Below are 12,018 nucleotides of genomic sequence, written 5' to 3'. Positions count from 1 at the left end.
ACATCACTTTTTTCTGGAAGAATTTGAAATCTAGTGCTCTACTCCCTGGTTACCTTTTTTAAAAATACCTCTCCAGCCAAGGAGGCTATAGTGCAACTACAAGGTGTTAAAGGCTCTCAACATCCTAAATTAATGAATCCCTAGATAGAGTGCAGGTGCCTGAGAGAGGTGCCTGGATCTATAGCTGATTTTTGTAAGTGAGAAATAAGCCTTCATTGCGTTAACCCACTGAGATGTAGAGGTTGTTGAAGTAGCATAACCGTGTCTATGTTATTGACTCTCAAACTAATTCCAGTAGCGGCACAAACTCAGGGGTACTTACCACTATAAGGGTCCAATATCAATTAATGTACCTCTGAGCTATAAATAATATACTCCTCTGCTTCTCACCCCAGATGGCTAATCTATTCAGTATGATATTGACAGTACAAACTTTTTCCATTGGAAATATCCTCTGAATTTAGTGAAGCTTTTCAAAACTTTCATTTTTCAATTGCTCTTTATCTTTTCTAAAAGGCAGTATTTTAAGTAAAGTAGGCTAAATTAGCCCTTCTTACTTTTCTTCTCCATTCTCACCAGAGCAATAAAATGCACAGTTAAAATTCATTCTCATGCATGTGTAAAAGGCTTAGAAAGATTAGTGGATAATAGAGTCCAAATAAGGAGCTTTTGAACATTAATCCACCAAGAGTTTAAGTTAGAAAATGTATCATCTTTTGAGCTATTGGGCATAATATTTAGATAGATAGGTTTGGATGGATTGTATAATAGTTGGAAAGCCATGTGGGCTGAGGTAGATTAAGAACTAATTTTCTTCCACCATCTGGTGTATTCACTTTTATTGTTGAAAACAGTCTGTGCTATTGTACTGTTCAGTGCAGTCCTTTAAAATTTCTCTCCATGCATGTGAATAAATGTCTAATTTACCTGGTGTGTGATTATGATAACAGTGGTGATTTTGATCTTTATCCATTGTGAAAATGTGGTCAGCAAAGACATCATGTATGATTTGACTGGCAAGAAATATACAAGGTTTTTTTTTTGTTTTTTTTGGAGGGGTTTTTTGCATTATGAAAAAGAAGGAGTGTATATATCCAGAGAACCTAGCACCAAGGATGCCTTTGTTGTTTACATGTGGAAGACTCTGGGCCGGGAGATTCAAAATAGCTATGTCAGAAAGGAGAGAAAAAAAGAGGGACATAGACTGGGAAATGGGAATGAGTTTAGGGAGACAAGCAGAAAGAGAGAGAGAAAGAAGTTCTGATGCTGTGATCCATTAGAAAAGTCTTAATACCATATTGGTGAATGCTGCACATTAGTATTTTTTTCCAGCCTTATTGAGATATAATTGACATTAAACATTCTGTAAGTTTAAGGTGCATAATGTAGTAATTTTATACATGTATATGTTGCAAAACTGTTACCACGAAAAGGTTAGTTAACACCTACCTCACCTCACATTCTTACAATTATTTTTGTGGTGAGAACTTTCATAATCTACTCTTAGCAATTTTCAAATATACAATACAGTATTGTTAACTATAGTCACATTACATACCTAGAACTTATTCATCTTATGACTGGGAAGTTTCTACCCATTCACAAAATTTACCCATTTCTCCCACTACCCAACCCCCTCCCTGGACAACCAACAATCTGTCCCCTGTTTCTATGAGTTCAACCTTTTAGATTCTACATATAAGTGAGATAATACAGTATTTGTCATTCTCTTTCTGACTTGTTTCACTTAGCATAATGCCCTCAGTGTTCATGCATGTTGTTGCAGATGGCTTGCAGTGGATTTTGTTCTTTTTTATGTATGAATATTTCATTATTAATAATGAATATCCATTAGTCTACATTTTCTTTATCCATTATATGTTAATGGACACTTAGGTTATTTTCATGTCTTGGCTCTTGTAAATAATGCTGCAGTGAATATGAGGGTGCATATATCTCTTCAGGATAGTGATTTCATTTCTTCAGATATATATACCCAGATGTGGAATTGCTGGATCATATGGCAGTTCTACTTTGTAATTATTTGAGGAACCTCCATACTGTTTTCCAGAGTGGCTTTATCAATTTGCATTTCCATCAGCAGTGTACAAGGAGTCCCTTTTCTCCATATCCTAGCCAGCACTTGTTATGTCTTATCTTTTTGATAATAGCCATTCTAACAGATATAAGGTGATCTTATCATGATTTTTATTTGCATTTCCCTGATGATTAGTGATATTGAGTATATTTTCATGTACCTGTTTCGCCATTTAAATATATTCTTTGGGAAAATATCTATTCAAGTGTTTGGCCCATTTTTTTTTCTTTTTTTTGGCGGTACGCGGGCCTCTCACTGTTGTGGCCTCTCCCGTCGCGGAGCACAGGCCCCGGACGCGCAGGCTCAGCGGCCATGGCTCACGGGCCCAGCCGCTCCGCGGCATGTGGGATCTTCCCGAACCGGGGCACGAACCCGTGTCCCCTGCATCGGCAGGCGGACTCTTAACCACTGCGCCACCAGGGAAGCCCATGGCCCATTTTTAAACTGGATTATTTGTGGGGGGTTTTTGTTATTGAGTTGTATGAGTTCCTCATATATTTTGGATATTAACCTCTTATCAGATATGTCGTTTGCAAATATTTTCTCCCATTCCATAGATTGCCTTTTGATTTTGTTGACTGTTTCTTTTGCTATGTAGAAGCTTTTTAACTTGATGTAGTCCCGCTCGTTTATTTTTGCTCTTTGTGCTCGTGCTTTGGGTGTCACATCTAGAAAATTATGGCCAGGACCCACATCAAGGAGTATTTTCCCTATGTTTTCTTCGAGGATTTTTATGGTTTAAGTTATTACTCCATTTCAAGTTGATATTTGTGAGTGATGCAACATAGGGGTCTAGTTCATTTTTCTGCATGTGAATATCCAGTTTCCTCAGCACAATTTATTAAGGAGACTAACACTTCTCCACTGAGAAGTTCATGCCCTTGTCAAATATTAATTGACCATATATACATACATATACGTATTTCTGAGCTCTCAATATCGTTTCATTACAGCTGATACAAAAGAGATGCAAAGGATTATAAGAGACTAATATGAATAATACACCAATAAATTGGACAACCTAGAAAAACTGAATAAATTCCTAGAAATGTATAAGCGACCAGGGCTGAATAATGAAGAAATAGATAATCTGAATAGACCAATATTGAGTAAGGAGATTGAATCACTACTAAAAATCTCCCAACAAGGAAAATTCTAGGACTACATGGTTTCACTGGTGAATTCTACCAAACATTTATAAAAGAATTAACTACAATTATTCCCAAACACTTGGAAAATTTCGAGGAGAGAATACTCCCAGATTTATTTTACGAAGCCAGTATTACCCTGATAACAAATCCATACAAGGATACTATAAGAAAAGGAAACAATAGACCAATATTCCTGATGAATATAGATGCAAGCGTTCTTAAAAAATATTAGCAAACCAAATTCAAGAAATCATTAAAAGGATTATACACCATGGCCAAGTGATATTTATCCCATGGATAGTTTAACATCTGCGTTGAGCAAGTCTATCAGCGCCAATGTTCCAACATCATTTGTTCACTTTGTGTCTCTGTGTCACATTTTGGGAATTTTCACAATATTTCAAATGTTTCCGTTATTGTTATATTTGTTATGTAATCTGTAATCAGTGATCTTTAATGTTACTATTGTAATTGTTTTGGGGCGCCGCAAAACACACCCATATAAGACCGGGACCTAATTGATAAATATTGTGTGTGTTCTGACTGCCCCACCAACTGGCCATTTCCCCATCTCTGTCCCTTTCCTCTTTATTCCTTGAGACACAATAATGTTACAGTTAAGCCAATTAATAACACCACAATGGCTTCTAAGTAACCAAGTGAAAGGAAAAGTCGCACATCTCTCACTTTAAATCAAAAGCTAGAAATGATTAAGCTTAGTGAGGAAGGCACCTTGAAAACTGAGATAGGCTGAAAGCTAGGCATACTAAGGGTCTTCGTCGTTGTATATACAGTTGCCTAATGGACATCTCCCCATGGATGTCTGATACGTATCTCCAACTTAACATCTACCTAATTGAACTCTAGGATGCTGGTCTCTTTTTTGTCGTTGTTGTTGTCATTGTTACTCAATTGCTCTAGCTTATTTCTGTCTCAAGGACTTACTAGTGCTGTTCCTCCTGCTTGTAGCACCATTTCTTCAGAGCTTTTCATGTATGCCTCTCCTTGTAATTCCTATCTAAGATCAAAGGTTGAATCATCCAGATATGTGCTTACTCAGTCACTCAAACTAAAATGATCCTCCTTCAGAACAATGGTTACCTTCTATTGCACTGCTCTGTTTTATTGACAGCATAAAAGTTATCAGTGCTATATGCTATCCTATTCGTTTCTTTGTATTATGATCTCTGCTACTAGGATGTAAGATCCTTTAGGGTGAGTGTTATATCTTTCTAGTACCTTTATGTATCCAAAACATCTATAACATTGTCTGGCACATAATAGGTCCATATAATTATTTTTTCAACTGACTTACTGTTTTTTTAGAGAAGACAAATAATACCTCAATGTTTACATAAGTATCAGGGAAAATAAAATATTTTAAAGAAACAAGGTCATTTGACAAATGTGGGCAACTTCTAGACAATATTACATAGAGATAATTCTATTGTAGATTGATTTGGGTGTCACTTAAATGTTTGATGAATTTATAAAATATATATACTTTATTGGCAAAGATTCTTAAAGAAAGTTCTTTTCAGGTAGACAATTTTTATAACCCAATCTTTTTATTTTCATCGTGGTCATGGTGACTCTTCACACTTTATTTTAAAACTGTATCACTAGAGTTATGATCACCATGCCTACAACAAGGAAAATAATATTTCTTCTCTCATTTTATTTGCCCCCTACTCTAAGTAGAACAATTATCAGGAGTACATGTATAAACATTTGTGAAACTAGGGATAGATTAAAAATTCAAGTTTATTTTTTAAGCTGGTTAAATGATCCTACCAATTTCTGATATTTGTCTAGGGCTGTAATCAAGACTCATGCACAAATATTTGTAATGTAAAATGTGTGATGGTAAAAACTTATAACCAGTCTCTAAACCATTTTCACATATAAAGCTCTTACCTCCTATATCCACTATCTTCACATACTGAAATTACAGTCATAGCAATCCATCCTCCATCTTTACAACCCAGCTGAACTTACTTCATGAATAAACTTAGTATGTCATATTCTGTATTTCTCTTCCCTGGAACCGCAGTGTTGGGTTAGATATTTCCTTTATATTCTCACTTGTCATTCTGTATATGCCTTTATGAAAGCATTTATCAGATTCATTGAAATGATCTGTTTTTACTTCAATAGTGTTATCACTTAACACCAATGTCCTAAACCTAATAGGTACTCAACTAACCTCACTATATTGAAATAACTTTTGAATTTTTGTGATGTGGTAAGGTACATTACTGCTGTTCAGAACATATTCTCTCATCCTTACAATCATGGGCTATGTGGAAAATCAAATTCATGACCTTTGTTGGTGGCTGCAACCTCTTATCAAATGAGCTAATTTTCCTCTGATATAATAGTATCTATTCTTAAAGTATATCACATATATACAATCACAGATTAATCATTATAGTATTACAGCAGGATGGCTGTTCATAGTCATATCCCCGCTATTCCTTTGTTTATTTATCTCCTCACTATGCCACCAACATCAGAACATCTATATTCCTTGCTTTGTACTTTCCTGCCCTCACTTACAGTAAGTGCAGTAGTTAGGATGATAGATGAAGTATTACAGATATTTGTAAGTTACATGGAACCATTTTAGAGATTATATAATAGAGTATGCTGTTTACATTATTCAGGCTATCAAGTTGTGATCTCAGAGGTCACACTTCACCTTAGAGTGAATTGCTTACTCCAGTCTGTCTTCTTCAAGGACTCTGGTTTTCAAACTGTGTTCTTTAGAAGAACTTTAGGGGATTTGACAAAGTTTAACTTTAAACTTTTAAAAATATGTATTTATTGAAAATCCTTCACAAAAATTCACATACTCAAATGGATAAACATTGGCTTATTTTTGTGCAGATTTAAGAACACAAAAACTTTCCCTGATATCTCTGTATAGACTTTAAGTTCTTGTCAATAGGCACTTAAAATTACGCATGAATTTTTATCATTCAAAAATTTTCATGTCCACCCATGCAAAATTGTACAAGCAACTACATTTGTGCAGCACATATACTCTGCTCAATAAAAATTGTCCTCAAACACTAAAACTAATTAAAATACTTTATTACTGTCAACTGTCATCATGCAATTGACTTTATTCTATGACATGAATGTGTGCTAAATAGGTGCACCTGAGACGAACCTGAAAAATAAGTGTTTTGTTGCTAAGTTGAAAAACTCCTTTTCAAACGACTATGATAAGCATCTAGTAAAGGTATCCCATAGAGTGTTTAGCCTACGGTTGGTGTTTGATAGTTTTCTACCACACTTGGGTATTTTATGGAAGAGGGGCAGCAAACAGAGCATGATACTCTATTCTTTATTCACATCGGCCTCGGTTACATTTGAGATATTCCAAATCTGTCTTTGAATAAAGTTATACCAACACGTCTGTAACCATTGTTAAAAATGAGCTTGTAAACTTCTCTTGATCGTATATTAATGTCTAAAGACACATAGAGCAATAAAAGAAACTTAATTTCCATAGCAGTACTTGTGTTTACTTTGACACATCAGATAAATATGTATTTTGCCTCCTTTGATGCAGAGACTGCTAGTGATGCTAGTGAAGCTTTTGATACTGTGCTTTGTATGATAACGGTATAAAAACAGATACAGTGGTATTGTTGTCTCCCACTACTGTAGACTTTAACAGTAAATTTTCAGAACTATTAAGTTTTTGTGTAAATGTATAATTAGGAAATATATAAATATTGTGTTATATGTCAAAAATGTAAAAAAAGTAAATGCATAATATGTACACATAATGTTATGATTGTATATTTTATATTTCCAGTATTTTTGCTTAGAACTAGGCAAAAATAGTATTACATAAGCAATGACATTTATTTAGGTTTAGAAAATGAGTACAAATGAGCTTTTCTTCTGATTAATGATTTTCACTCTATTTAAAGAAAAAATTGGAAATGTGAATGATTTTCTTCCCATTTTCATAGGCAGCAGAACAGTTTCCCTGGGCACCTATGGTTCAATCAAAAATCTACCAGTTACTTCTCTTAGCCATTCTTATCAGGATTTTCATTATCCATTAACATGGTTATACATTATCATATGACACTGATGTGAATCTGGGGATGGAAAGGAAACTAGTGATCCTCTTATTTACAAGGAGATGTAAAGATAACTCTGATAGTTATAGCATAATTCCTCTGAGAGGTCAATGATAATTTTGCCCATATCATTGGTTCTTGATGTGACATTCTTTAGCATCTATATTAATTAGAAAAATACAGACACAATTTTTAAATTAAAAGGAATAAAAACTTTAATTTGCCAAAGAAATGAATTTAAATATTTACTGCACTCTTTAAAACTAATCATAATGACTTTTTTTGAAGCACGATCTGTATACAGTGAATAGTGTTTAAAGAAAGTTTACAGGCCTTAAATTTGGTAGGTTGTGGCTTCACAGATCTCTTTCTTTCTCCCCCTTTAAAAAAAAAATCTAAGAAACCTAATCTGTGGTCATTCAATTAATCAGACTTAACAGTGCAAATATGCTGGCATCCATCTGCTGAAAGCTTTCATCAAGTGACATCATCTTGTAACTGGATTTCAGACTTATTTGGCATGCCTGCAACATAGCCCACCTTCTGTTTCAGGCTGTAAAATAGATGCTTAATTTTTTTTCCTTCCTCTTTATGATAACAATCTATATTACTAATGTACCAGACATTTTTCACATATTCAAATTCTTTGATCATGCAGTGTTTGCTGGGATTAAAGCTTTCGCAGAAGACACAGGGGTTTCTGTATTGATTTTCCACTTTTGTGACAATAATAGAATAAAAATGTATGTGTTTTCCTCAACTCTCAGCCTTTGTGATTTGGGCTAGGGTTAGTAAATTGTGAAGAAATAACTAGGACGATAAGGGAGAGATTAAAAATATTTGTTTCCAGATTCCTTTGATGCCATCTGTGGGCTAAGAGTCTATCACCAGTAAAGGGTGAATTTATTTCCTGCCTTTAGGTGGAAAATGAGGAGCTTTTTCTGCACTTACTGCTTCTTAATTGCCTTCAGCCAAAATAATTTTTATGACAAAAAGGCATATTTTGTGGTGACGTATTCTGGTTCCTTTTTTAAAGCCATTCTACTTGATTAAATGTCATATTAATCTTAAATATTTAATGTCACTTACATATATTGTTCAACCACTACAAGTAATTTCCACTTACCCACCAAGATTTTACCTCCTGCTCCCTATCTTGAAACTATCAAAAAAGACACATAGCATGGTTGACAAATAAAATAGTTCTACTGGTGATATACCTGTGCCAAGGAAAATGTAAGCAATGTTTTGTTTGGGGGCAGTAAAATAAAATTTACTAAGAAGCTAGTATATCCAAGAAAATATAAGTCCACTGTTTGGGACACATTTATTGGTAACTGAAAACAAAAATAAAGCAAATTTAATCACCTATTATTTTGCATCTATTTTCTCTATCAAGGAGGATCAACTTAACTATGGTGAAGATGGAATATACATTGAGTAAAAAATTAGAGTAGGAGACTATTTATATAAGAGACTCTAAGTGAGAAATTGTGTGTTCCAAATGAATTCGTCTCCTTGTTAACAGATATTATATGCCAGGATATTGATATTCCAGAAATCAGAGAGAAACACTGTTGACAATATTTGAAGAGTCAATAGAGAAGGTGAGTGATTCTATAAAAAATCAGATCAGAAAAAGAACTTGAATTTTTAAATTAAAAATGAGGTCATTCCTACAATTACAAATTTCTACGAATATAATAGCAAAGCTCTCATTTAACTCCAACCAAAAAACACTAACTAACTAACACTAACTAGATAGGAAATTCATTCAGGCTACCAGAGATGACATTCCAGCTTTTTTCAGGTAAAAGATTCAGAAAAGTTAAGTACCTTTCCCTACATTACAGAGCTTATAAATGGCAGACAGGATTCAGCACATGCCTGTCTGATTCCAGAGCTTTGACAATTAACTACTGCTATATACAGTTTGTGATAAATATCCAGCCAAAATTCTAGACTGGATTATTGAACGTATAATTATGTATGAGAATAGTAGTCATTAGAACCACTAATAATAACACAATAACATCACACTGACAGATGAAGAAATACTTAAATTTTTCCAAACTGTAATGATGAATATATCGATTTAAGCCTTGAATAAAGGAAGTAGTTAGTGAGACAAATGGATGCTTTATTCTGTTCTATATTTTATTGATGATGCAAATCCAGTTATAGAGCATGCTAATCAAATTGGCAGATGGCACAAATCTAGGCCAGTTATATTAATAGAATATCAATGTTTGAAACAGGGATTTTAAATACTGAAGGAATTGAGAACACGCCACCCCAAAATATGCCACTCTGGCATATTGACATATTTTAAGTTAAAGGCACTTGAAAATCAGCAAATACAAGAAAAATACTCTGACCTTGCCTCTTTTTCTTGAAAGTAGGAGGTAACATTCCATTAAAAAAAGATGTTCTCCCTATACCAGAAGGAAAGCAACAGTATTATCATCAAGAATGAGGAGTTGAACCTGGGAGAGTTCTTTACAGATCTTATTAAAATAATTCTTATCTTCCTTTAGCCTTCACACATGGTTTAGTCACTTTTGCACAATTGCCTTTCTTTGTTCAACCTAATATAAAAGCAAGCAGATTTCAGTATTTCTTTGGGTCTTCATCCTTTATGAAGGCTCCCATATCATATAGAGTTTGTATTAAATAAACTTGTATGCTTTTCTCCTATTGATCTGTCTTACGTCAATTTAATTCTCAGACCCAACCAAAAAGAACCCTAAGAAAGTAAAGGTAGAAGTTTGCCTCCCCTTCGATACTATTCAGTTCAGCTTGATATATCTCTACATTGTTATTCAACCAATGTGTACTTGAGTACCCTAATTACAAGAAACTCAACATATCCTGAGGTTTCCTCTTTTAACCATGGTTGTTAGTATATTCTTTCAGTAAAGAAAGTACGCCTTAGTTTCTTGTAACTGTTTAACCAACTATTCCTTATTCAATGTAGTGGAACCAGAGAAAATTTGTATATATTTTAGAGACACAGAGGAAATATCTGAAAAGTGATTGAATGGTTGAAAATGGTTGAAAATATCAGCTAAATTAAGGAAGCATTTTCACCTTTTTTTAAACCAACTGTTTGAATTCCTTCTCACCAATGCTGTGAATAACTAAAATATGGTACAGAAAATAGTAACAAGTATACAGAGTAATTAGATTAACATTATAAGAGAACAATCCTGGATTATCTGATGGAAAATATTCACAACTCTCAGTAGTACCAAAGAAATAACTATTATTAGATTTCTGTTCAGTTAATAAAGGCTATCAATGTTAGATATAATTTTCAAAATAAAACTTTGAATGGTGAAATTAATTCTAGTTATAATTTAGATTCACATTTATTAAGGAATAATTTGCATATAATAAAATTCACTGATTATAAGTGTACAATGCAGTGTGTAACCACTGTAACCATTGCCGCAATCATGATGCAGAACTTTTCCATCACCCCTCCTGACTAGTTCCCCAACCAGAACTTCTAGAAAAAAGACAACAGGTGGATGTGACCATCAAACACTAAAATTAAAAAAAGGCAAATAGAACTCCTATAAGTAAATATATGTATATATAAAAATGATATGAAAATATATATCTATAAATCAATATCTATCTCACAACAAAATATAATGAATGGATTAAATAATAGAGTAGACAAAGCAGAAGAAAAATTAATAGACTGAAAGATTTGAAGTTACTTTATAAAAAATAGAACAGAGAAATTATACCTGGAAAATATGAGATGTTAGGATATAGTACTGAGTGACTTCTGAGAAGTAAGACACAGATTCCTTCCTCAATCTCAGTATTTTTAGTCTGATCCTAATATCGTGGAGAAAGTGAAAACTTCCTCAGAGTCTAGGAGTAGGACAGCAAATTTGGTAGAGGATTTGGTTTTAGCATTGCAGTATCTGAGGAAATTGGCTTTAATTATAGCATTGATTCTATGGGAGAAACGTATTCCAAGTTACAGATAGCTGAAATGCATTGAAATTTTGGAACATAAGATCTTATTTTAAGTCATGACACATACTTGCTGTATCTGTACATTCATTTATTACTTCTGTTAGTATTCTTTTGTTTCCTAATCACACTTTCACCCACAGTATTGTAAGAATTATAATTTGTAAATGGAATACCAAATATAAAGACATTCTTTGTTGTGATGCCATGTATGTTTCCTTATTTCAACCATTACTTTGTGTTGTTCTAAAATAAAAGTATAAATCCCTTGATTTACCTATTTCTTCTATCAATGTTTAAATATCAGGATGAAGAATTATAAGTGATTAACTTCTTTAAAACTCTGAAGGTGAAATGAAGAAATCCATCTCCCATTTTATAACATTTTTTAAATCTTTGAATAGGTATCAAGAGAAAGATAGAAGTTATTATAAATTAGTTTAAATTTGATGAAGAAATATTGCTTATTTCAAGGATTCTGAATAGAACTTTTTCATTTAACTCTCTATCCTGAATAAAGACTTCTTTTCAGTGTATGAGAATTGTTCATCTACTCTGATCAATTTAATTTGCCTTTAATTGGATTCAATTATGATTGTATCTAATTCGTCCTTCTAAGTTTTAAAAATATGCTTTTGAAATCCTTCAGTTTATTGTATCTCTAATTCATATT

Source organism: Leucopleurus acutus, assembly GCF_964270905.1.
Source record: "Leucopleurus acutus genome assembly, chromosome: X".
Classification (NCBI taxonomy): domain Eukaryota; kingdom Metazoa; phylum Chordata; class Mammalia; order Artiodactyla; family Delphinidae; genus Leucopleurus; species Leucopleurus acutus.
This window is presented reverse-complemented; position numbering follows the sequence as displayed.